The sequence below is a fragment of the Aplidium turbinatum genome, chromosome 8 (genome assembly GCF_918807975.1).
Source record: "Aplidium turbinatum chromosome 8, kaAplTurb1.1, whole genome shotgun sequence".
In the NCBI taxonomy this organism is placed as follows: domain Eukaryota; kingdom Metazoa; phylum Chordata; class Ascidiacea; order Aplousobranchia; family Polyclinidae; genus Aplidium; species Aplidium turbinatum.
This window is the reverse complement of record NC_137479.1, coordinates 13390462-13415611: the sequence shown is the minus strand read 5'-3', so window position 1 is coordinate 13415611 and position 25150 is coordinate 13390462. Positions and strand designations below refer to the sequence as shown.

General features: G+C 38.6%; 15 non-coding genes across 15 annotated transcripts; all 15 read left to right on the top strand.

The window, feature by feature from the left end:
• Positions 1-2384: 2384 nt before the first annotated feature.
• Positions 2385-2466, top strand: Trnal-aag (transfer RNA leucine (anticodon AAG)). Its single transcript has one exon. It is a non-coding gene; the product is annotated as a tRNA-Leu (tRNA).
• Positions 2467-3195: 729 nt separating this feature from the next.
• Positions 3196-3277, top strand: Trnal-aag (transfer RNA leucine (anticodon AAG)). Its single transcript has one exon. It is a non-coding gene; the product is annotated as a tRNA-Leu (tRNA).
• Positions 3278-3523: 246 nt separating this feature from the next.
• On the top strand, positions 3524-3596 carry Trnak-uuu (transfer RNA lysine (anticodon UUU)). Its single transcript has one exon. It is a non-coding gene; the product is annotated as a tRNA-Lys (tRNA).
• Positions 3597-4343: 747 nt separating this feature from the next.
• Positions 4344-4416, top strand: Trnak-uuu (transfer RNA lysine (anticodon UUU)). The gene has a single exon. It is a non-coding gene; the product is annotated as a tRNA-Lys (tRNA).
• Positions 4417-4829: 413 nt separating this feature from the next.
• On the top strand, positions 4830-4914 carry Trnal-aag (transfer RNA leucine (anticodon AAG)). Its single transcript has one exon. It is a non-coding gene; the product is annotated as a tRNA-Leu (tRNA).
• A 246-nt stretch (positions 4915-5160) lies between these two features.
• Trnak-uuu (transfer RNA lysine (anticodon UUU)) lies at positions 5161-5233 on the top strand. Its single transcript has one exon. It is a non-coding gene; the product is annotated as a tRNA-Lys (tRNA).
• A 4833-nt stretch (positions 5234-10066) lies between these two features.
• On the top strand, positions 10067-10148 carry Trnal-aag (transfer RNA leucine (anticodon AAG)). Its single transcript has one exon. It is a non-coding gene; the product is annotated as a tRNA-Leu (tRNA).
• Positions 10149-10878: 730 nt separating this feature from the next.
• Positions 10879-10960, top strand: Trnal-aag (transfer RNA leucine (anticodon AAG)). The gene has a single exon. It is a non-coding gene; the product is annotated as a tRNA-Leu (tRNA).
• A 1558-nt stretch (positions 10961-12518) lies between these two features.
• On the top strand, positions 12519-12600 carry Trnal-aag (transfer RNA leucine (anticodon AAG)). The gene has a single exon. It is a non-coding gene; the product is annotated as a tRNA-Leu (tRNA).
• A 727-nt stretch (positions 12601-13327) lies between these two features.
• Trnal-aag (transfer RNA leucine (anticodon AAG)) lies at positions 13328-13410 on the top strand. Its single transcript has one exon. It is a non-coding gene; the product is annotated as a tRNA-Leu (tRNA).
• Positions 13411-14032: 622 nt separating this feature from the next.
• Positions 14033-14117, top strand: Trnal-aag (transfer RNA leucine (anticodon AAG)). Its single transcript has one exon. It is a non-coding gene; the product is annotated as a tRNA-Leu (tRNA).
• A 2994-nt stretch (positions 14118-17111) lies between these two features.
• On the top strand, positions 17112-17184 carry Trnak-uuu (transfer RNA lysine (anticodon UUU)). The gene has a single exon. It is a non-coding gene; the product is annotated as a tRNA-Lys (tRNA).
• A 717-nt stretch (positions 17185-17901) lies between these two features.
• On the top strand, positions 17902-17974 carry Trnak-uuu (transfer RNA lysine (anticodon UUU)). The gene has a single exon. It is a non-coding gene; the product is annotated as a tRNA-Lys (tRNA).
• A 407-nt stretch (positions 17975-18381) lies between these two features.
• Trnal-aag (transfer RNA leucine (anticodon AAG)) lies at positions 18382-18463 on the top strand. Its single transcript has one exon. It is a non-coding gene; the product is annotated as a tRNA-Leu (tRNA).
• A 6144-nt stretch (positions 18464-24607) lies between these two features.
• Positions 24608-24680, top strand: Trnak-uuu (transfer RNA lysine (anticodon UUU)). Its single transcript has one exon. It is a non-coding gene; the product is annotated as a tRNA-Lys (tRNA).
• Positions 24681-25150: the final 470 nt, after the last annotated feature.

Here is a 25150-nt window from a genome sequence, read left to right as displayed (position 1 = left end):
TCAAAGCAATACACGTTAACATAGCAAAGGTCAAGAAAAAGGTAGAAGCGACAAAACGCGAACGTTAAAACGTGCTTGTGATCGAAGTAAGTTATTGAGTTGAAAAAAATTTGGCACGGTCGCAACACCTTCAGAAAAATTTAAGACATAGAGGGAAAATAAAAAAATAAAAAATGTTACAAAACAAATAAACATATAAGCTTATAGGCTATAACTTTATTAGCCTACATAACTTTAGCTGATATATTGAAGATTTGTATGGACAGTTGCTATGAAGATCGGCCATGGTGCGTTATCAAGTCATAAATGCCATGATAGCGGAGTTACTTATACTGATGTTTTTCAATAAGTTTTGATCTAGGTACGAAATTTCCAGAATGCATCTGCAGCCATTTCACTATTACATCAACCTAAACTCAGTAAAGCCTAGATGACATTTAGACAAAGAGTCTCAGTTAGGGCTACCATACGTCCTCTTTTAAGAGGATTCATCCTCTTCTAAGAAAAATGAATTGTCCTCCGACGACACTAAAAAATGCTCAAATGTCAATTTTTTCGACAGTTTGGGTTTTCATGCTTGTATTTTCAACGGGATTATATTGCTTGATGACGTTTCAGCGACGGCTTGTAGGCTATTTGTTTTCTAAACATTTTGTGTACCAATGTAACATGCTGATTTATTAATTCTACAAGAAATTGGCGCATTTTATGGAACTGTTGTTGAACGTTTATTGCCTGGTTCACTGTAAGATATTAAACGACATTTTAAAGGCCATGCTCACACTTTCACAAAAAAGTATTCTTTTACCTTCATACGTTTTATATTGATAGCCTACACAACGCTTGTAGACGTTGTTGATTACCAACTCAGTTTGGTTCGTTTGTTATTTGGAAAAAATCGAAAAGAATGTCTAAAAGTGCTATGTGTATACTGTATAACCCAACCCACAGCAAAGACCCACAGCAACCCACAGCAAAGGCCTACAGCTTTGCAAGGAAAGGAACAGCTTTTTAGTTCACGCCGTTTTTAGCATCTTAACGGTTATGTGCAGCCTACCGTTTTAGTCATATTTTTTGCAAATAATTTAATAGTTTCGTTGACCATTCCTTGTTGAAAAAATTTAGGGTTTGACCTGGAGGTCGTTCCTGATTTGTCACATTTTGCAAATTTTTGCGATCATTGCTGTCTGACTGAAACTGTCTAAAATTAAGGTATTATTTCACTGTTTGCTGACTCTTAAAAATATAAAATCATTTGTTGTCTTAAGGAAACACTAGAAATGAGAAAAAATAAGTTAAACGTTCAGTTAATCTGTTTTGTTGTTTTTTGTTTTTTTGGAAACTTTTGCTGCGTAGGCCTATAGGAAGAGCTGCCATACTGTCCTTATTTCTAAGAAATGTCCTTGTTTTTGACTTCAGTCCTTATTTTGCCTTAATTTTAACAATTACAAGTCTTCTATCTTTTTTTTGGGAATATATCAATAAGTGGTATCACTTTGATAAGCATCTAACATTCCAACACACATCAACTGGACCCTGCTAAGAGATCAAACAATTGAGTATGAGAAAGTTAAGGGATTAGCGAAACAAACTGATCCGCCAATGGCAATGAATCATGAGTTCTTCGATGAGGTCTCGGCTTACTCTGCTCAAGAAGATTCCAGATATTGTGTTCCGCAATGATGAACCTGAGGACAAGTGGATGACGATCTTTACGAGAGATGAATATTTTCTGTTGCTCCACACTACAAGCTGGTTAGCGTCATCGTCTCTCTTGCGGCAGTAATGCGTTTGTGGAGCAGGTGTTCTCTCTTGGTTCGGCTCAGTGAACCAAGAAAAGAAACAGACTTAGCGAAATGACAGTTAAATCTCCACTACAGGGAAAGGTAAACCTAGACTTGAGCTGTCATGAGATGCAGAAAGTATTTTCTAAGGACAAGGAGTTGCTCAAACAGATCGTTTCTGGCAAAAACTATCGCCTTTGATATATCATAGCTTGTTTAAGTGCAAGGATTTGTTCAAAAACGTTTGTTTCGTTGCGTACGAAAATGTAATTTTTAGGTTGTCCTTATTTTTGGGTCTATGTCAATGGCAACCCTTACTATAGGCTACTGTAATGATCTAAAAACATGTAAAAGATTCAAAATTCTACTTGCTGGTGAAACGTGTCCTCTTTTTAGGCGATGAAAATATGGTAGGCCTAGTCTCAGTGGCGGCATAAGCACACAAGTGTTTTTAATTAAATCGTTCACTTTGTAACAACCAGATGATCACCAAAACCAAAAACCATCAGAATGTCTGACAAACATGGTTCACCAAAGATAGCCTACATGACAACCACCACATTGAGTTTTGTGAAAGAGAAAATTCCTTCATCTATGACTGGTAGCGTGGCCGAGCGGTCTAAGGCGCTGGTTTAAGGCACCAGTCATTTCGATGGCGTGGGTTCGAATCCCACCGCTGCCAATTTCATATTCTTGGTTATTTTGATTTTCCTCTTTGTCGCAATCACACAAAGGTCTGTGTGCTACTGAATGGATGGTTTTCCAGAAGTGCGTTGCTCAAGCGCAAATCTCTGGAGTTCAACCATTGTTACTTGATTTTCACTTTCTTCGTTGACCGCGAAGGAGGAAACTGACAGTGATGAGGAGAAAGTGATTGAAAATTTGCTATTGTTTTGCATCCATTGTGAGATACAAATGTTCAAACTCTCAGCCGGTTAGCTCAGACGGTAGAGCGTTGGACTTTTAATCCAGCGGTCAAGGGTTCAAGTCCCTTATCCGGCGCTACAGATTTTGTTCGGTAACTTTTTCCCAAAAAATCAATGCACATCAAGCTTTTGCATCCGTTCTAATTTTTCTTGTCTTGTCATAAATGCCCTGATTGCGGGATTACTTATAATGATGTTTTTCAATAAGTTTTGATTTCGGTACGAACTTTCCAGAATGCATCTGCAGCCTTTTCACTATTACATCAACCCAAACACAGTAAAGCCTAGATTACATTTAGACAAAGAGTCTCAATGACATATAAGCACACAAGTGTTTTTAATTAAATCGTTCACTTTGTAACAACCAGATGATCACCAAAACCAAAAACCATCAGAATGTCTGGCAGTCATGGTTTACCGAAGATAGTCTACATGACAACCACCACATTGAGTTTTGTAAAACGAAAATTCCTTCATCTATGACTGGTAGCGTGGCCGAGCGGTCTAAGGCGCTGGTTTAAGGCACCAGTCATTTCGATGGCGTGGGTTCGAATCCCACCGCTGCCAATTTCATATTCTTGGTTATTTTGATTTTTCTCTTTGTCGCAATTACACAAAGCTCTGTGTGCCACTGAATGGATGGTTTACCAGAAGTGCATTGCTCAAGCCCAAATCTCTGGAGTTCAACCATTGTTACTTGATTTTCACTTTCTTTGTTGACCGAAGGAGGAAACTGACAGTGATGAGGTGAAAATGATTGAAAATTTGCAATTGTTTTGCATGCATTGGGAGATACAAATGTTCAAACTTTCAGCCCGGTTAGCTCAGACGGTAGAGCGTTGGACTTTTAATCCAACGGTCAAGGGTTCAAGTCCCTTATCGGGCGTTACACATTTTGTTCGGTTACTTTTTCCCAAAAAATCAATGCACATCAAGCTTTTGCATTCGTTCCAATGTCCGTTGTCTTGTAATAAATGCCCTGATTGCGGTGTCACTTATGAATATAACGTTGTTTTTCTATAAGTTTTGATTTCGGTCCGAAATTGCCAGAATACATCTGCAGCATTTTCAGTATTACTATTACATCAACCCAAACTCAGTAAAGCCTAGATGACAATTAAACAAAGAGTCTCAGTGGCGTAAGCACACAAGTGTTTTTAATTAAAATCGTTCACTTTGTAACAACCAGATGATCACCAAAACCAAAAACCATCAGATTGTTTGGCAGTCATGGTTCACCGTAGACACATGACGACCACTAGCCTACATTGAGTTTTGTAAAAGAAAAAATTCCTTCACTTTCGACTGGTAGCGTGGCCGAGCGGTCTAAGGCGGTGGTTTAAGGCACCAGTTATTTCGATGGCGTGGTGGGATCGATTCCCACAGCTGCCAATTTCATATTCTTGGTTATTTTGATTTCCTCTTTGTTGCAATCACACAAAGCTCTGTGTGCAACTGAATGGTTTACCAGAAGTGCGTTGCTCAAGTGCAAATCTCTGGAATTCAACCATTGTTACTAGATTTTCACTTTCTTCGTTGACCGAAGGAGGAAACTGACAGTGATGAGGTAAAAATAATTAAAAATTTGCAATTGTTTTGCATCGATTGGGAGATACAAATGTTCAAACTTTCACCCCGGTTAGCTCAGACGGTAGAGCGTTGGACTTTTAATCCAACGGTCAAGGGTTCAAGTCCCTTATCGGGCGCTACAGACTTTGTTCACTTACTTTTTCCCAATAAGATCAATGCAAGCTTTTGCATTCGTTCTGATGTCTGTTGTCTTGTCATAAATGCCCTGATTGCGGTGTTACTTATGAATATAACGTTTTTTTCTTTCAATTAGTTTTGATCCCTGTACGAAGTTGCCAGAATAAATCTGCAACCTTTTCACTATTACATTAACCCAAACTCAGTAAAGCCTAGATTACAATTAGACAAAGAGTCTCAGTGACATAAGCACACAAGTGTTTTTAATTAACTCCTTTACTTTGTAACAACCAGATGATCACCAAAACCAAAAACCATCAGAATGTCTGACAAACATGGTTCATCAAAGATAGCCTACATGACAACCACCACATTGGGTTTTGTGAAAGTGAAAATTCCTTCACCTTCGACTGGTAGCGTGGCCGAGCGGTCTAAGGCGCTGGTTTAAGGCACCAGTCATTTCGATGGCGTGGTGGGTTCGAATCCCACCGCTGCCAATTTCATATTCTTGGTTATTTTGATTTTTTTTATTGTCGCAATCACACAAAGCTCTGTGTGCCGCTGAATGGATGGTTTTCCAGAAGTGCGTTGCTCAAGCGCAAATCTCTGGAGTTCAACCATTGTTACTTGATTTTCACTTTCTTTGTTGACCGAAGGAGGAAACTGACAGTGATGAGGTGAAAATGATTGAAAATTTGCAATTGTTTTGCATCGATTGGGAGATACAAATGTTCAAACTTTCAGCCCGGTTAGCTCAGACGGTAGAGCGTTGGACTTTTAATCCAACGGTCAAGGGTTCAAGTCCCTTATCGGGCGCTACTAATTTTGTTCGGTTACTTTTTCCCAAAAAATCAGAGCATATCAAGCTTTTGCATCCGTTCCAATGTCCGTTGTCTTCAGTTCAGTTCAGTTGTTTTTTTATTTCTGACCATCATATCAAAGCAATACACGTTAACATAGCAAAGGTCAAGAAAAAGGTAGAAGCGACAAAACGCGAACGTTAAAACGTGCTTGTGATCGAAGTAAGTTATTGAGTTGAAAAAAATTTGGCACGGTCGCAACACCTTCAGAAAAATTTAAGACATAGAGGGAAAATAAAAAAATAAAAAATGTTACAAAACAAATAAACATATAAGCTTATAGGCTATAACTTTATTAGCCTACATAACTTTAGCTGATATATTGAAGATTTGTATGGACAGTTGCTATGAAGATCGGCCATGGTGCGTTATCAAGTCATAAATGCCATGATAGCGGAGTTACTTATACTGATGTTTTTCAATAAGTTTTGATCTAGGTACGAAATTTCCAGAATGCATCTGCAGCCATTTCACTATTACATCAACCTAAACTCAGTAAAGCCTAGATGACATTTAGACAAAGAGTCTCAGTTAGGGCTACCATACGTCCTCTTTTAAGAGGATTCATCCTCTTCTAAGAAAAATGAATTGTCCTCCGAGGACACTAAAAAATGCTCAAATGTCAATTTTTTCGACAGTTTGGGTTTTCATGCTTGTATTTTCAACGGGATTATATTGCTTGATGACGTTTCAGCAACGGCTTGTAGGCTATTTGTTTTCTAAACATTTTGTGTACCAATGTAACATGCTGATTTATTAATTCTACAAGAAATTGGCGCATTTTATGGAACTGTTGTTGAACGTTTATTGCCTGGTTCACTGTAAGATATTAAACGACATTTTAAAGGCCATGCTCACACTTTCACAAAAAAGTATTCTTTTACCTTCATACGTTTTATATTGATAGCCTACACAACGCTTGTAGACGTTGTTGATTACCAACTCAGTTTGGTTCGTTTGTTATTTGGAAAAAATCGAAAAGAATGTCTAAAAGTGCTATGTGTATACTGTATAACCCAACCCACAGCAAAGACCCACAGCAACCCACAGCAAAGGCCTACAGCTTTGCAAGGAAAGGAACAGCTTTTTAGTTCACGCCGTTTTTAGCATCTTAACGGTTATGTGCAGCCTACCGTTTTAGTCATATTTTTTGCAAATAATTTAATAGTTTCGTTGACCATTCCTTGTTGAAAAAATTTAGGGTTTGACCTGGAGGTCGTTCCTGATTTGTCACATTTTGCAAATTTTTGCGATCATTGCTGTCTGACTGAAACTGTCTAAAATTAAGGTATTATTTCACTGTTTGCTGACTCTTAAAAAGTTAGTTTGTTTATCTTTATCCTGCATTGCGGGAAAGCGGACTTGAGCGCTATGCATCGGTGTACGCCTTCCGACATACACCTGACCCACGCTGCAGCCGACGGCAATGTCTGTTTCCGGTTGTCTACTCTACTTAAAAATATAAAATCATTTGTTGTCTTAAGGAAACACTAGAAATGAGAAAAAATAAGTTAAACGTTCAGTTAATCTGTTTTGTTGTTTTTTGTTTTTTTGGAAACTTTTGCTGCGTAGGCCTATAGGAAGAGCTGCCATACTGTCCTTATTTCTAAGAAATGTCCTTGTTTTTGACTTCAGTCCTTATTTTGCCTTAATTTTAACAATTACAAGTCTTCTATCTTTTTTTTGGGAATATATCAATAAGTGGTATCACTTTGATAAGCATCTAACATTCCAACACACAGGGCCTGATTAAGGCTCATGGGGGCCCGAGGCACAGCTAAGTTTAGGGGCCCCTGTTGGCAATCGCTTTCAATGCAATACCATGTAGTCTCTGCGAATGATGAAATATGGGCTAACAAATAGTTCAAGCAAAACTATAACTTCATAAATATTAATTTAGCCAATTTACCTACAACTTTCTAACAGTATGAACACTCTTATACTTGTTACAAAAATTATTGGATGAAGAATCTCTCTAACAGATTGGAAATTGAGCTCATTTCAATTTCATACTGGAAACACTAGCAAAATATAGGCTACATTTGAATTTGAACTAGCAGAGTTTATTAATGGATCCTTGAAACCAATGCTGTGTTAAACCCTTTGTGGGCCCCGGGGCCAGAATAATTTTGGGCTCTCTACCGTCAAGCAGACCTATAATATTGTGTATATTTTCACTGCACCGACATGGAAATGTGGTTCATTTCAATAGACTTTCCCACCAGTTTAGAAAACAACACAAGTGTAAGTAACCGCAAACACAGGTTTATCATTTCTTAGCTACACCTTTGCTCGGAATGGCAATGGAACATATCAAACATAGGCTATCGGTCACGACGCGGTAATACCATCGTACAAAAGTTTGACTGTTTGAACTTTGCCGCCCGGTACCGCGCAGATAAAATCTGAGGACAAAACCAAAACTGTAGAAATTATTAATTTCCATTCAGATTTGGTCATCTGGTAACAATTGTTTTTCTTCATTTTTATTTTTTATCTGGCAACATTACTTGTTCTGTCAACCAAGGTAAAAACATTGTAGCCTGTACAGTGTACATTGTAGCCTTAACAGTAATTGTAAACAAAAGGAGTGTAAAGCGTTTTGAGGATCAGGTGTTCAATTATTTTTATTCAACATTATTTCATTCCAAGGCAAAGCTTTCATAAATTTATGTAGGCATTCAAGTCTAATTAAAGTTTTTAGGGTATGGTAGCCTAGGTTAGTGGCAAGAATAAACAGCTTCCTTGTGTTAAGAATGATTTTTGTTTTGTACCGTACAACATGTGATATGCCAGGCTTATAAGGTATTTGAAGATAAGAGCAATTTCATGTGCATATATTCAGAAAAATTAAATACAGAAGAACGTTTCTGCTAAAAGTACAGGACAGGTTTTCCTGCTCGCAACATCACTAGTCACGAGGATATTTATAATTACGGTATTGTAAATGTTAAAATGAAATGATAATTAAACTATCTGAAATGCTATTTTGCTTACACCTAACAATTTTTTAAAACAAAACACTTTTATTGGTGAAAATAAATTGAATATGTGAATTCACAAAGGGCCCAACCCCATTTTTTTTTACTTTTTGTGCTTTCCGATTTCTTTCAATGAAAAGAAATTGATTATATGAATTCAAAAAGGGCCCTCCAGTTTTTTTTTTCACTTTTTGTGCTTTCCGATTTCTTTCAATGTCTTCTAAATGATACTTTAAAAAAACAGCCAAATATTTCAAACATACCGGTACACACATAAAAAATACCCTATCAATTTTTCCATTGATTTTAAAATGGGCCCAACTACAGCAATTGCACTTCAATTTCTTTGTAGTTTCTCCACAGAATCCTCACTGAGTGAACTTTTTAGGTATGATGCTTCTTACCAGTATGTTTAAGCATATAATCATTATCGAAGTTTCACGACAAAAGTAAATGACCAAAATAATTAAAACAGTTGTGCCAAAAACACTTTGTGGCAATTGGGCCCTTTTTGAATTCATATATTCAATTGCATCAAACCTGTTATATGTTAAATACATTTCTGCAGATCATGTTACTAATGTTATTCCATTTTAACTTTGTTTTTAGAGATGTTTCAGTGTAGTTAGGGCCCAAATTTGTATAATAGGGCCCAAATTTGAGATGTTTTAGTATAATAAGGGCCTAAATCATCTTCTTAATGGACAAGTACCTGCAGTGAACTTTAGCAACTCAAAAACACTTTACTGAAACGCAAAAATGTATTATTTGTGGCCCCTGAGATGGTGGGCCCAAGGTCCGGGCCCCCTTGACACGGCACTGCTTGAAACCTATAAAAGTATTGACGCCTACGGTACTAAGGTAAAAAAAATTGGGGGCCCCCAAATCCAGGAGGCCTGAGGCCTGTGCCTCGTGTGCCTCATGGTTAATCGGGCCCTGCCAACACACATCAACTGGACCCTGCTAAGAGATCAAACAATTGAGTATGAGAAAGTTAAGGGATTAGCGAAACAAACTGATCCGCCAATGGCAATGAATCATGAGTTCTTCGATGAGGTCTCGGCTTACTCTGCTCAAGAAGATTCCAGATATTGTGTTCCGCAATGATGAACCTGAGGACAAGTGGATGACGATCTTTACGAGAGATGAATATTTTCTGTTGCTCCACACTACAAGCTGGTTAGCGTCATCGTCTCTCTTGCGGCAGTAATGCGTTTGTGGAGCAGGTGTTCTCTCTTGGTTCGGCTCAGTGAACCAAGAAAAGAAACAGACTTAGCGAAATGACAGTTCAATCTCCACTACAGGGAAAGGTAAACCTAGACTTGAGCTGTCATGAGATGCAGAAAGTATTTTCTAAGGACAAGGAGTTGCTCAAACAGATCGTTTCTGGCAAAAACTATCGCCTTTGATATATCATAGCTTGTTTAAGTGCAAGGATTTGTTCAAAAACGTTTGTTTCGTTGCGTACGAAAATGTAATTTTTAGGTTGTCCTTATTTTTGGGTCTATGTCAATGGCAACCCTTACTATAGGCTACTGTAATGATCTAAAAACATGTAAAAGATTCAAAATTCTACTTGCTGGTGAAACGTGTCCTCTTTTTAGGCGATGAAAATATGGTAGGCCTAGTCTCAGTGGCGGCATAAGCACACAAGTGTTTTTAATTAAATCGTTCACTTTGTAACAACCAGATGATCACCAAAACCAAAAACCATCAGAATGTCTGACAAACATGGTTCACCAAAGATAGCCTACATGACAACCACCACATTGAGTTTTGTGAAAGAGAAAATTCCTTCATCTATGACTGGTAGCGTGGCCGAGCGGTCTAAGGCGCTGGTTTAAGGCACCAGTCATTTCGATGGCGTGGGTTCGAATCCCACCGCTGCCAATTTCATATTCTTGGTTATTTTGATTTTCCTCTTTGTCGCAATCACACAAAGGTCTGTGTGCTACTGAATGGATGGTTTTCCAGAAGTGCGTTGCTCAAGCGCAAATCTCTGGAGTTCAACCATTGTTACTTGATTTTCACTTTCTTCGTTGACCGCGAAGGAGGAAACTGACAGTGATGAGGAGAAAGTGATTGAAAATTTGCTATTGTTTTGCATCCATTGTGAGATACAAATGTTCAAACTCTCAGCCGGTTAGCTCAGACGGTAGAGCGTTGGACTTTTAATCCAACGGTCAAGGGTTCAAGTCCCTTATCCGGCGCTACAGATTTTGTTCGGTTACTTTTTCCCAAAAAATCAATGCACATCAAGCTTTTGCATCCGTTCTAATTTTTCTTGTCTTGTCATAAATGCCCTGATTGTGGGATTACTTATAATGATGTTTTTCAATAAGTTTTGATTTCGGTACGAACTTTCCAGAATGCATCTGCAGCCTTTTCACTATTACATCAACCCAAACACAGTAAAGCCTAGATTACATTTAGACAAAGAGTCTCAATGACATATAAGCACACAAGTGTTTTTAATTAAATCGTTCACTTTGTAACAACCAGATGATCACCAAAACCAAAAACCATCAGAATGTCTGGCAGTCATGGTTTACCGACGATAGTCTACATGGCAACCACCACATAGAGTTTTGTGAAAGTGAAAATTCCTTCATCTTCGGCTGGTAGCGTGGCCGAGCGGTCTAAGGCGCTGGTTTAAGGCACCAGTCATTTCGATGGCGTGGGTTCGAATCCCACCGCTGCCAATTTCATATTCTTGGTTATTTTGATTTTTTTTATTGTCGCAATCACACAAAGCTCTGTGTGCCGCTGAATGGATGGTTTTCTAGAACAGGGTTTCCCAAACGTTTTTGGGCCACGGACCACTATTTGTAAATCTGTTTATTTGCGGACTTCCAATACAAAGGTAAAAATGAATAAAACCGACTTTTGTTTAACTACAAAAAAACTGACAACATCAATGGGACTGCTTCTTATTGCATAAGTCATCAGTTCTCGGAGTTCTTTGTGAAAGGCAAACTTGTCAGTCAGGGTCCACGAAAAGTCTGGACTTGTATTTTGTCTTCATGTTGGAAAGAGCTGAAAATGCTGTCTCACACATGTAGGTCGTGGCAAAAGGCAATAAAATTTTGGTTGCCTTTTGCGATAGCAATGGGTATTCCTCCACAACACTCAACCAGAAAGATGCAATAACTGTTTGATTAAAACTAAGCATTAAAGTTCCATCAGATGATAATTCGGCTAATTCTTCTTCTTAGCGTTCTGGCAGATCAGTCTTTGTAACAACAAAAAGGGTTTAAAATCTAGTCAAAATCCTCATATCTCTTTTAAAAAAGGACTTCTTGAAATGTGCAGAAAGCAATTCCAAATGTTGTGCAACATCAGAGAAAATCAACTCTGTATTAATTAAGGGTTTGTTGGAAATGTAGTCACACAGAACAGGAAACATAATATGCACCACATTATCATTTATCCAGGTTTTCCATATGTTGAGTTTCCTTATGAAATCTGCTATTTTGTTTGTTTGCGGCAATTATCTTTGACAGGGAACGTACTGTACAACGTATATGTGTGACTTTTTAATTTCTTGTCATATTGCCACGGACCACCTGTGCAGTCGTTGCGGATCACCAATAGTCCGCAGACCACAGTTTGGGAAACCCTGTTCTAGAAGTGCGTTTTTCAAGCGCAAATCTCTGGAGTTCAACCATTGTTACTTGATTTTCACTTTCTTCGTTGACCGAAGGAGGAAACTGGCAGTGATGAGATGAAAGTGATTGAAAATTTGCAATTGTTTCGCATCGATTGGAAGATACAAATGTTCCGGTTAGCTCAGACGGTAGAGCGTTGGACGTTTAATCTAAAGGTTAAGGGTTCAAGTCCCTTATCAGGCGCAATATATTTTGTTCATTAACTTTTTCCCAAAAAATCAATGCAAGCTTTTGCATCCGTTCCAATGTCCGTTGTCTTGTCATAAATGCCCTGATTGCGGGGTTACTTATGCATATAACGTTGTTTTTCAATAAATTTTGATCTCGGTACGAAGTTTCCAGAATGCATCTGCAGCCTTTTCACTATTACATCAACCCAAACTCAGTAAAGCCTAGATTACAATTAGACAAAGAGTCTCAGTGACATAAGCACACAAGTGTTTTTAATTAAATCGTTCACTTTGTAACAACCAGATGATCACCAAAACCAAAAACCATCAGAATGTCTGGCAGCCATGATTCACCAAAAATAGCCTACATGACAACCACCACATTGAGTTTTGTGAAAGTGAAAATTCCTTCACCTTCGACTGGTGGCGTGGCCGAGCGGTCTAAGGCGCTGGTTTAAGGCACCAGTCATTTCGATGGCGTGGGTTCGAATCCCACCGCTGCCAATTTCATATTTTCGGTTATTTTGATTTTTTTTCTTGTCGCAATCACACAAAGCTCTGTGTGCCGCTGAATGGATGGTTTTCCAGAAGTGCGTTGCTCAAGCGCAAATCTCCGGAGTTCAACCATTGTTACTTGATTTTCACTTTCTTCGTTGACCGAAGGAGGAAACTGACAGTGATGAGGTGAAAGTGATTGAAAATTTGCAATTGTTTTGCATCGATTGGGAGATACAAATGTGCAAACTCACAGCCAGGTTAGCTCAAACGTTAGAGCGTTGGACTTTTAATCCAACGGTCAAGGGTTCAAGTCCCTTATCCGGCGCTACAGATTTTGTTCGGTTACCTTTTCCCAAAAAATCAATGCACATCAAGCTTTTGCATCCGTTCTAATTTCCCTTGTCTTGTCATAAATGCCCTGATTGCGGGATTACTTATAATGTTGTTTTTCAATACGTTTTTATCCCTGTACGAACTTTCCAGAATACATCTGTAGCCTTTTCACTATGACATTAACCCAAACTCAGTAAAGCCTAGATGACAATTACACAAAGAGTCTCAGTGGCATAAGCACACAAGTGATTTTAATTAAATTCCTCACTTTGTAACAACCAGATGATCACCAAAACCAAAAACCATCAGAATGTTTGGCAGTCATGGTTCACCGAAGATAGTCTACATGACGACCACCACATTGAGTTTTGTGAAAGTGAAAATTCCTTCATCTTCGGCTGGTAGCGTGGCCGAGCGGTTTAAGGCGCTGGTTTAAGGCACCAGTCATTTCGATGGCGTGGGTTCGAATCCCACCGCTACTCATTTCATATTCTTGGTTATTTTGATTTTTTTCTTTGTCGCAATCACACAAATTTGCCCCGTAGGGGTACATAGGGCAACTGCCCCCTCTGCCCTCCCCTAAATCCGGGCCTGCCGAAGATACATGATGACCATCACATTGAGTTTTGTGAAAGAGAAAATGTCACATCACTATTACATCAATCCAAACTCAGTAAAGCTTAGATGACAATTAGACAAAGAGTCTCAGTGGCATAAGCACACAAGTGTTTTTAATTAAATCCTTCACTTTGTAACAACTATATGATCAACAAAACCAAAGACCATCAGAATGTCTGGCAGTCATGGTTCACCGAACATCAGCCCGGATTTAGCTGATGGGGAGCCCGGGGCACTTTTAGATCGGGGGGTCCGTGCGAAAAACGATCTCTACGTCTACATTAGCATCAGTCCAGTACTGCACAGCATTTTGCAGAAACTTTAAAGGCCAAAAGGAAAAAAATAACACAAAATCACAGCTTTTTTTCACATAGGGTTGCACGGGGCATCTGCCCCCTCTGCCCTCCCCTAAATCCGGGCCTGCTGAAGATACATGACGACCACCACATTGAGTTTTGTGAAATTGAAAATTCCTTCATCTTCGCCTGGTAGCGTGGCCGAGCGGTCTAAGGCGCTGGTTTAAGGCACCAGTCATTTCGATGGCGTGGTGGGTTCGAATCCCACCGCTGCCAATTTCATATTCTTGGTTATTTTGATTTTTCTCTTTGTCGCAATCACACAAAGCTCTGTGTGCCGCTGAATGAATGGTTTTCCAGAAGTGCGTTGCTCAAGCGCAAATCTCTGGAGTTCAACCATTGTTACTTGATTTTCACTTTTTTCGTTGACCGAAGGAGGAAACTGACAGTGATGAGGTGATAATGATTGAAAATTTTCAATTGTTTCGCATCGATTGTGAGATACAAATATTCAAACTCTCAGCCAGATTAGCTCAGACGATAAAGCGTTAGACTTTTAATCCAACGGTCAAAGGTTCAAAGTTCCTTATCAGGCGCTATATATTTTGTTCGGTAACTTCTTCCCAAAAATCAATGCACATAAAGCTTTAGCATCCATTCCAATGTCCGTTGTCTTGTCATAAATGCCCTGATTGCGGGGCTACTTATAAATATAATGTTGTTTTTCAATAAGTTTTGATCCCGGTACGAAATTGCCAGAATGCATCTGCAGCCTTTTCACTATCAAATCAAATTTCAATCGTCTTAGGCTACTGTGTGATGTGCAGTCTAACCTTAGAAAGAGCTCAACACCTGCTCTCCTGGGCCATATCGAAACGGGCTTTTGCCTGAGGATAGGTTTCTTTTATGTCCGGTTTTCTTTCTCCATCCTATTGTTATTATGTCTGCTCGTCCACATCAATATTGGAACTAGCAATTTTAATCTACAACACTTTTCATGAGGCTGTCATTCATTACCACATTTGTTTTATTTTTTGTTTTTTTGGTTTTGAGGCCGTGCTAACTAGCCTACTAATGTATTGCCTACTACATAATTTTTTAATCAGGCACGTTTTAAACCTTTCAAGGTTTTGCCATTTTTTTCCGTTCATTAACGTGCTGGTAGGTTTATATCGATTTTTGTAGTTAGTATCTTTTTCGTCCCGGACGCAAGTTTTGAAAAGGTGCCATTAAAAAATCCCCTTCGAACTGTGTTTAGTAATTACGGAAGAAAAATGAGTAGAGCAGCGGTGGTAATCAAACCCAGGTCAATGCAATGACTAATGACTACCACCGCCCTAACCCTCTGCGCTAAGTCAGCCAGTGGCAAACCGATGAGTTAATTTAGTTATTATTTGCCTTTTCCTTTATTGCTCAAAGGGGATTTTTTAGGTAGGCACTTTTACATCACCCACTCGTCGAAGAGTGCCTGCTTTTCAATGTGAAATTGCTTTGTGTTTTAGTTACAATTTCGACTTGTTAAAATAGCTACCATTAAGATCCTTCTTGCACTCAGTTCAGTTGCAGAAGAAAAAATAGCATTAGTAGAGGGTGGGAATCGAACCCACGAAATCGAAATTAGGCTACTACTCCTCTGCCCTAACCATTAGGCAACGGTGGTTGTGGTGAAGCATTCAGTTAAATTTCTTTGTATCAAAATTTTTCAATCAGAATACTACGAGTCGAGTCACATGACTGAAATCAGCTGAATCGCGAATGAACATGTCACGCATGATTGCGTACCTTTTCGACGAGTGGGTAATGTTAAAGTGCCTACCGATTTTTTAATGGTACCTTTTAGAAAGTTGCGTCCCGGACGCGTTAATAACGAAAAATAAAATGATTGATTGATTGATACATCAATCCAAACTCGGTAGCCTAGATCAGGGCTTCCCAAACTTTTTTGCTTGAGACCCCTTTTAATCTTCTAAAATGTTTTCCGGCCCCTTAAGATTAAAACGACGAACAGTGCGAAATATACAATTTTGATATTTATTGAAAAGCTTAAATCTAACGAAAACCAAAAACAATTTACCGTTCTCAGTTCAGTTTGTTTTTATTTATTTCTGACCACAATAACGAAGCTTATGGGCAGCCTACTGGAAACAAAACAAGAAAGCAAACACATTTATTCAGTGTGAACAAACCAAGTCCATCCGTGGCTCAGTGTTTGTTAATGCAGGTCTCAAGGCGGTTTCAATGTTGTTTAGGTTGGAACGGTAGGCGAAGTGAGAACATTTCAGATAAATCCTTTTGAAATTTTGGTTTCCAGATGTTCAGTTTTTTTGATGAACGCATCAATTTTAAACTTCAATGCAAAATATTGATGTTTTCTTCTGGGAGGAACAAATTAAATTCGTTTAGTTTTTCAAGCAAATCTGACATTTAACATAAGTTCAAAGCTAGATGTTATTGTAAAAATGGTCGACCAAGACCGAATTTTATTCTGTTAAAAAAAATCACGATTTCGGTTTTCAACGTTAATTGGCTAGCCATTTTAAAGCTCTGGCTTTTGAAAGCCACCTCTCTTCACAATGCAGTAAAGAAGTTTTTAACTCCGATTGAATTTAACCTTATAAATTTTCAAAAATACGGGCAGCCTATTGAGTGCGCGACTCTTAATAAAGTTAATAACTGTCACAGCATCTCGCACAGAAGTGTTAATATGCAGTACCTTGTGCAAATTGCTATACTTTCTGCGACCACTGAAGTTCGTTATGCGACCCTTTGGAGGGTCGCAACCCCCAGTTTGGGAAGCCCTGGCCTAGATGACAATTAGACAAATGGTCTCAGTGGCATAAGCACACAAGTGTTTTTAATTAAATCCTTCGCTTTGTAACAACCAGATTATCACCAAAACCAAAAACCATCAGAATGTCTGGCAGTCATGGTTCACCGTAGATACATGACGACCACCACGGTCTAAGGCGCTGGTTTAAGGCACCAGTCATTTCGATGGCGTGGGTTCGAATCCCACTGCTGCCAATTTCATATTCTTGGTTATTATGATTTTTTTCTTTGTCGCAATCACACAAAGCTCTGTGTGCCGCTGAATGGATGGTTTTCCAGAAGTGCGTTGCTCAAGCGCAAATCTCTGGAGTTCAACCATTGTTACTTGATTTTCACTTTCTTCGTTGACCGAAAGAGAAAATTGACAGTGATGAGGTGAAAATGATTGAAAATTTGCAATTGTTTCGCATCCATTGGGAGATACAAATGTTTAAACTCTCAGCCCGGTTAGCTCAGACGGTAGAGCGTTGGACTTTTAATCCAACGGTCAAGGGTTCAAGTCCCTTATCGGGCGCTACAAATTTTGTTCGGTAACTTTTCCCAAAAAATCAATGCACATCAAGCTTTTGCATTGGTTCCAATGTCCGTTGTCTTGTCATAAATGCCCTGATTGCGGGTTACTTATAATGTTGTTTTTCGATAAGTTTTGATCCCGGTACGAAATTTTCAGAATGCATCTGCAGCCTTTTCACTATTACATCAACCCAAACACAGTAAAGCCTAGATGACAATTAGACAAAGAGTCTCAGTGGCATAAGCACACAAGTGTTTTTAATTAAATTCCTCACTTTGTAACAACCAGATGATCAACAAAAACCATCAGAATGTCTGGCAGTCATGATTCACCGACATGACAACCACCACATTGAGTTTTGTGAATAAGAAAATTTCTGCATTTTCGGCTGGTAGCGTGGCTGAGCGGTCCAAGGCGCTGGTTTAAGGCACCAGCCATTTCGATGGCGTGGATTCGAATCCCACCGCTGCCAATTTCATATTCTTGGTTAATTGATTTTTTTCTTTGTCGCAATCACACAAAGCTCTGTGTGCCGCTGAATGGATGGTTTTCCAGAAGTGCATTGCTCAAGCGCAAATCTCTGGAGTTCAACCATTGTTACTTGATTTTCACTTTCTTCGTTGACCGAAGGAGAAAACTGACAGTGATGAGGTGAAAATGATTGAAAATTTGCAATTGTTTTGCATCGATTGTGAGATGCAAATTTTCAAACTCTCAGCCCGGTTAGCTCAGACGGTAGAGCGTTGGACTTTTAATCCAACGGTCAAGGGTTCAAGTCCCTTATCGGGCGTTACAGAATTTGTTCGGTTACTTTTTCCCAAAAAATCAATGCACATCAAACTTTTGCATCCGTTCCAATGTCCGTTGTCTTGTCATAAATGCCCTGATTGCGTGGTTGCTTATAATGTTGTTTTTCAATAAGTTTTGATCCCTGACAAAATTTCCAGAATGCATCTGCAGCCTTTTCACTATTACATCAACCCAAACTCAGTAAAGTTTAGATGACAATTAGACAAAGAATCTCAGTGGCATGAGCACACAAGTGATTTTAATTAACTCCTTCACTTTGTAACAACCAGATGATCACCAAAACCAAAAACCATAAGAATGTCCGGCAATCATGGTTCACCGAAGATAGCCTACATGACAACCACCACATTGAGTTTTGTAAAAGAGAAAATTCCTTCATCTTTGGCTGGTAGCGTGGCCGAGCGGTCCAAGGCGCTGGTTTAAGGCACCAGTCATTTCGATGGCGTGGTTTCGAATCCCACCGCTGCCAATTTCATATTCTTGGGTATTTTGATTTTTTTTCTTTGTCGCAATCACACAAAGCTCTGTGTGCCGCTGAATCAATGGTTTTCCAGAAGTGCGTTGCTCAAGGGCAAATCTCTGGAGTTTAATCATTGTTACTTGATTTTCACTTTCTTCGTTGACCGAAGGACGAAACTGACAGTAATGAGGTGAAAATGATTGAAATATTGCAATTGTTTCGCATCGACTGTGAGATACAAATGTTCAAACTCTCAACCCGGTTAGCTCAGACGGTAGAGGGTTCAAGCCCCTTATCGGGCGCCAGTGGCGCCGCCAGACCTTCAACAATGGGGAGGCAAAATATTGACAGTGCAAGACAGTAGCGTAGTCAAAAATTGTGAAAGGGGGGTGTTGACAGCCGGCGGGCGAAGTCCAATGGCGTGCTCGCCGAAGGCGACACTTAGTGGCGGGGGGTCTGGGGGGCCCCCCCCAGAAAATTTTGAAAAACTATTTTCAGTTTGGTGCATTCTGAGAGCATTTTCAACAAAATTGTGGGTATGAATATTTCTGTAAAATGGTGCTGTCCGGTGGCATAGCAAAAAGATAAGATCATGTTTTCGTCGACATTTTTCGGAAATAAAGCTAAGTCTCTATGTTTTCTTGTTGCTAATTCCAGACTGAGATATTTGAATGTTTGGTATTGGCAATACTAGCTCTTTTAATGCGGTTTCGTTTAAAATTAGGCAAACTTTGTTTTAGAGACATAGGTTGATTGCTTTTTTTTGCGAGATTATTACAGTTTTATTATTTATCAATTTTCCCCTTGGTTGATTCAAAAAGCGATCTTATTCCGGTAAGTCACTAACTTTTATGCTCTGAAGTCAACCCAAAGTTTAGAAAATGTAACGTCACTACATCTTGATGAGTGTCAAACAAAAAGCTTTGAGACAATGAAGTTACTTTTGGCTATTTCTGATATATTCAAGTTTTGTATAACGAATAGCTGTTTAGATGTTAATCTAGATTAAACAAGCGATGTCAGCAGTTGCAGATGGCTTGCATCCATGCACAGTTTGACGAGAAATTACATCATAGGCTAAAGCTTTTCTTGTAAACAATGTATTAACATCCGTAAATTCAATTTGAAAGGTTGAAACCCCCCAACCTCCCTCCCTTGGCTACGCCACTGGTGCAAGACAGTGGTATATTATTTAATTTCTCTTGTTTTCCCAGGGCTGGAAAAAATGTTTAGCTTCCCGTGAATCTGTTTTTTAGAAGAAAAAAATTTCTCGCGGCTTACAATCACGATAATGAGAACCTTATATTTTACTGATCTCCGGAGCTGACGTAAACCTTAAAAGTCATGTCGACTTATTCTTGATGCTCTCCTTATCGAAAATTGTTCTTTGTAATACCGCTTTGAAGAAGGATTACGACTATGAACAAAAGAATAAATTTTAAACTTCATTTTGAAAGACATGACGTAATGTCTTTCAACCTTAGTTATATATTTTTTCATTACGTAACGTCTTGTAGAAATAAATTAAAAATCAGTATGATCAGTTGATCACTCAAAATGAAAGCAATGGGACTACGAATCCTCACTAAACCAATCAATCAATGGTTTTGTTGCACCGAAGATGACAACCTCATATTTTATTGATCTCCGGAGCTGACGTAAACCTTAAGGCATAGATCTGTTGACTCAATGCAAACCCTTTGAAGATTGGAGGGGAGGGGCGGTTGTCAATTCAACTTTTTGTATCAACAGTTGTATCTCTAAAACCACTGAGTTTGCGACTACGAGATTTCTTGACTTTTCCTAACTTTTATTCACCTCTATTGAGCTGAAATTTTGAGCAAATAAAGGTTATAAATTGAAAGATATAAAGCATTTCTCAGCACATCCTCTGAAATATTTCATATTCTATTGTGAAACATTTTCCCACCAGCTGGATGAAAGCAATTAATTTGGCCCATGTCTCGTTAATCCTAACTGTTTCACAGCGTGAAGGGCATTGGCTGTATGTAAAATAATGTAAAAAAAAAATTAATCACAAGATTACAATGCACGTTCTTCATTACTCTACCAAAAAATAATGTGTAAACTCACGCTACAAATTACACTCATAAGTGACCTCAACATTTCAACGTATATGAGCAGTTCTAAAATTCACATAGTTTTATTTTCGGATATGCTCAGCGTGAATAATTTTACAAAGTGAATCCTAAATTTTGAAACCGTGCCAAAATAACAGAGATATCACTCCTAAAGCATAAGAAGAATCGACAGCCCCCCCCCCCCCCAAACTGAGCAAGACTCCAGGAGCCCAACCTTCTAAAGGTTAAAAGTCATGTCGACTTATTCTTGATGCCCCCTCATCGAAAGTTGTTCTTTGTAGTACCGCTTTGAAGGTAGATTACGACTATGAACAAAAGAATAAATTTTAAACTTCATATTTGTATTGAAAATACATGACGTAATGTCTTCCAACCTTATCACATTTTTTTCATTACGTAATATTTACCACCACCAAACCACTTTTGACGATCGAATTTGTTAATTTATTATTCGGTAAAATGTTTACATGATGTCACGTCATTACGCCGATTTGAGATATAATTTCATTCATGACGTCGTATGGTTGAAAAACTTTTACAAGTTTTATACTCTGCTGAGATTAAAGAAGAAACATAAATGATAAATATTGGAGAAATTGAGTCTCCTTTACAACTTAAGAATCGAACAACTTGAAACCGCTGAAACAAAACGTTTTGTTTAAGTGAAAGAATCACTGCAAGCAACCAATGCCAAAATGCGCGCGGAAAAAGTAATGGGAGTGTGAGGTATCAAAAATTTAACAGGTTGTTATTTTTCTACATCAATGTGACGTTAGTTAAAACTTTACTAGAAAATCTTTTTATCTACTGTACAATTTAGTCATCAAGGTTTTCCATACTTTTTTTAAAGAGAGAGCTTTTACCCCTCCCCCCCCCCCCCCCTTGCAACTTGAGTTGACTTACTTGAAGTTGGGATCCAAATATTAAAAAAAATATATTAACATGTATTAATAAAAAAAAAAAATTAAAAAGATGATGCCTAAAACATTAACGCCACTGTCGGGCGCTACAAATTTTGTTCGGTTACTTTTTCCCAAAAAATCAATGCACATCAAGCTTTTGCATCCGTTCCAAAGTCCCGTTGTCTTGTCATAAATGACCTGCTTGCGGGTTTACTTATAATGTTGTTTTTCAATAAGTTTTGATCCCGGTACGAAATTTTCAGAATGCATCTGCAGCCTTTTCACTATTACATCAACCCAAACTCAGTAAAGCCTAGATGACAATTACACAAAGAGTCTCAGTGGCATAAGCACACAAGTGTTTTTATTAAATCAAATGTAGTTATTACTATCTGAAGCCTTTACAAATTGTTTCACCTAACGGATCATCAGAAGGTCTGAAAAAACATGTAAACAGTAAAGAATCGATAATTCTGAAAAGATATTAAATATTACAACTGTAATTTAATCTGTCAAAAAAAATCTGTAAACCTGTACTTCCTGAGAAGATATTAAATATTACAACTGTAATTTAATCTGCAAAAAAACCCTCTAAACCTGAATTCCTGAAAAGATATTAAATATTATAACCTGATATATAATTAATTAACCTGATATATATTAATATATATATATATATAATATTAATATATATATATATATATAATATTATATATAATATCAGTGCCGGTCTTAGGATATTTCGGGCCCTGTGCAGAAAATGCTTTGCGGGCCCCAATGACAATGATCCAATTCAGTAGCGTAGCTATAGGTATTTAGAAAGGAGAAATGACTGTGGTTTGACGATCGGTGGGCGAAGCCTGGCGGTGTGTTTTCCGAAGGCGACACGTAGCGGCGGAGGGTCTGGGGGGCCTCCCCAGAAAATTTTGAAAAATTACTTTGAATTTGGGGCATTCTGAGAGCATGTTTAACAAAAATTTGGGTATGAAATTACTGTTAAATGGTGCTGTCCGGTGGCATAGCAAAAGGATTAGATCAAGTTTTTTTTTGGCATTATTCGGAAATAAAGCTATGTTGTGTCTGGATGCAACCTATTTCCTCCCCTAACCCTGATACGAAATAGGTTGAATCCTTAAACATTTCTAACCCTGACGTGATTGCATAGCACGAACAATTGTAGAGAGAATATAATTTCCAGCACATTCTAGGGCGCATCTAGAAAATATCAATATTGTATCCCTTAGCTTCAATTTAAGCAGAATAGCTTTGGATTTTTAGGTTGCTTCAACGTTTGATGACATTGAATCAGCATAATAACGGTGAATTCTTCGCTAAGAATTGATGGGAGTAGGATACCTACTTCTACACTAATCAGCGCAATTTAGTTCAAGTGTTACATCACAATTTTTCTATATAATTTAATAGTTTAATTAAATAATTTAATTTTATATAATATAATTTATAGGAAAATTTGATGAAAAGTTTAGGAACGAAGTTTTGTTTTGGAATTACATCACAATGTCTGGCTTTGATCTCCGAGTAATATTGATAAGGCAAGGTTGGTTACAAAATTAAATCAGCCTACTCATAGCCTATAGCCTACTCATAGCCTCAGCCTACTCATAAATATGAGTAGGCTAAGTTTTGGTGTTACAGTAAGAAAGAAAAGGCCCAGGAAAATTTGTATAAGTGAGAATAAATACGATGAACCTACAGTAGCCTACTTGCTCTCCATCACTTTCGCTCACAAGACACGCAAAAATAAATCTAAGGATAAAAGCCTATAGTGAAACTTTGCACAGCAGAAAACAGAAATGTTAGTGCAGAAGTTTTCCGGTTCGGTGTAAGTTAATCAGTTATCTTGTGCATTGGGCTTCAATGGTCTGGTCTGATGAAGGCCTTTCAGAGTGAAGAATTATCAACATAAAGTGATTAAGCATGACGATCGAAGTTAAATCTCGTGTGTCCGCAGGCCCGGATTTAGGGGGGGGGGGAGCAGAGGGGCAGGTGCCCCGGGCCCCCTACTTTTGAAGGGCCCTCTACATGGAAAAAATGTGATTTTGTGTTATTTTTTCTTCCTTTCAGCCTTTGAAGTTTCTGCAAAATCCTGTGCAGCGCTGGATTGATGCTACTATAGACGCAGAGGTGGTTTTTCACGCCTCAGGCACGAAAAAATTTTTTGCAGGGGGCCCCCCGATCTAAAAGTGCCCCGGGCCCCCCATCAGCTAAATCCGGCCCTGTGTCCGCCGTGAGACTTAATTTGTCCGCCGAGATAGCTGCTCAGACTGGACACGTTTGTCCGCTGTCAACAAAATCGAATTTCGACCTATTTCGTCCCCTGAAAAGATCGAGAAAAATTTTGAAATGTTTGCGGTAACTCCGATCAGCAACTTCGGCTGAAAGTTGTTTTTTTTTTCTCGATCTTTTCAGGGTACGAAATTTTCAGTTTACGAAATAGGTTGTTTTTCTATGTTTTCTTGTTTGCTAATTCCTTCGTTGAATTTTTTCATTGGAAATGACAAAAATGACTGCATTTTCTAAGTAAATTTCGGGCCCCCTAATTTGCGGGCCCTGTGCGATCGCACGGTTCGCACACCCCAAAGACCGGCACTGTATAATATTAATATATATTAATATTGATATATTAATAATTAACCTGATAAATATTATAAGTGTTTTTATTTATATCTTTCACTTTGTAACAACCAAATGGTCACCAAAACCAAAAACCATCAGAATATCTGGCAGTCATGGTTCACCGATAATACATGACAACCACCACGCTGAGTTTTGTGAAAGTGAAAATTCCTTCGTTTTTGTCTGGTAGCGTGGCCGAGCGGTCTAAAGCGCTGGTTTAAGGCACCAGTCATGTCGATGGCGTGGGTTCGAATCTCACCGCTGCCAATTTCATATTCTTGGTTATTTTGATTTTCTCTTTGTCGCAATCACACAAAGCTCTGTGTGCCGCTGAATGGATGGTTTTCCAGAAGTGCGTTGCTCAAGCGCAAATCTCTGGAGTTCAACCATTGTTACTTGATTTTCACTTTCTTCGTTGACCGAAGGAGGAAACTGACAGTGATGAGGTGAAAATGATTGAAAATTTGCAATTGTTTCGCAACGATTGGAAGATGCAAATGTTCAAACTCTCAGCCTGGTTAGCTCAGTCTGTAGAGCGTTGGATTTTTAATCCAACGGTCAAGGGTTCAAGTCCCTTATCGGGCGCTACAAATTTTGTTCGGTTACTTTTTCCCAAAAAATCAATGCAAAAAAATCAAATATTGCAACAAACTTTTGCATCCGTTCCAATGTCCGTTGTCTTGTCATAAATGCCCTGATTGCGGTGTCACTTATAATGTTGTTTTTCAATAAGTTTTGATCCGGTACGAAATTTCCAGAATGCATCTGCAGCATTTTCACTATTACATCAACCCAAACTCAGTAAAGCCTAGATGACAATTAAACAAAGAGTCTCAGTAGCATAAGCACACAAGTGTTTTTAATTATATCTTTCACTTTGTAACAACCAGATGATCACCAAAACCAAAAACCATCAGACTGAATGGCAGTCATGGTTCACCGAAGATAGTCTACATGACAACCACCACATTGAGTTTTGTGAAAGAGCAAATTCCTTCACCTTCGGCTGGTAGCGTGGCCGAGCGGTCTAAGGCGCTGGTCTAATTAAGGCACCA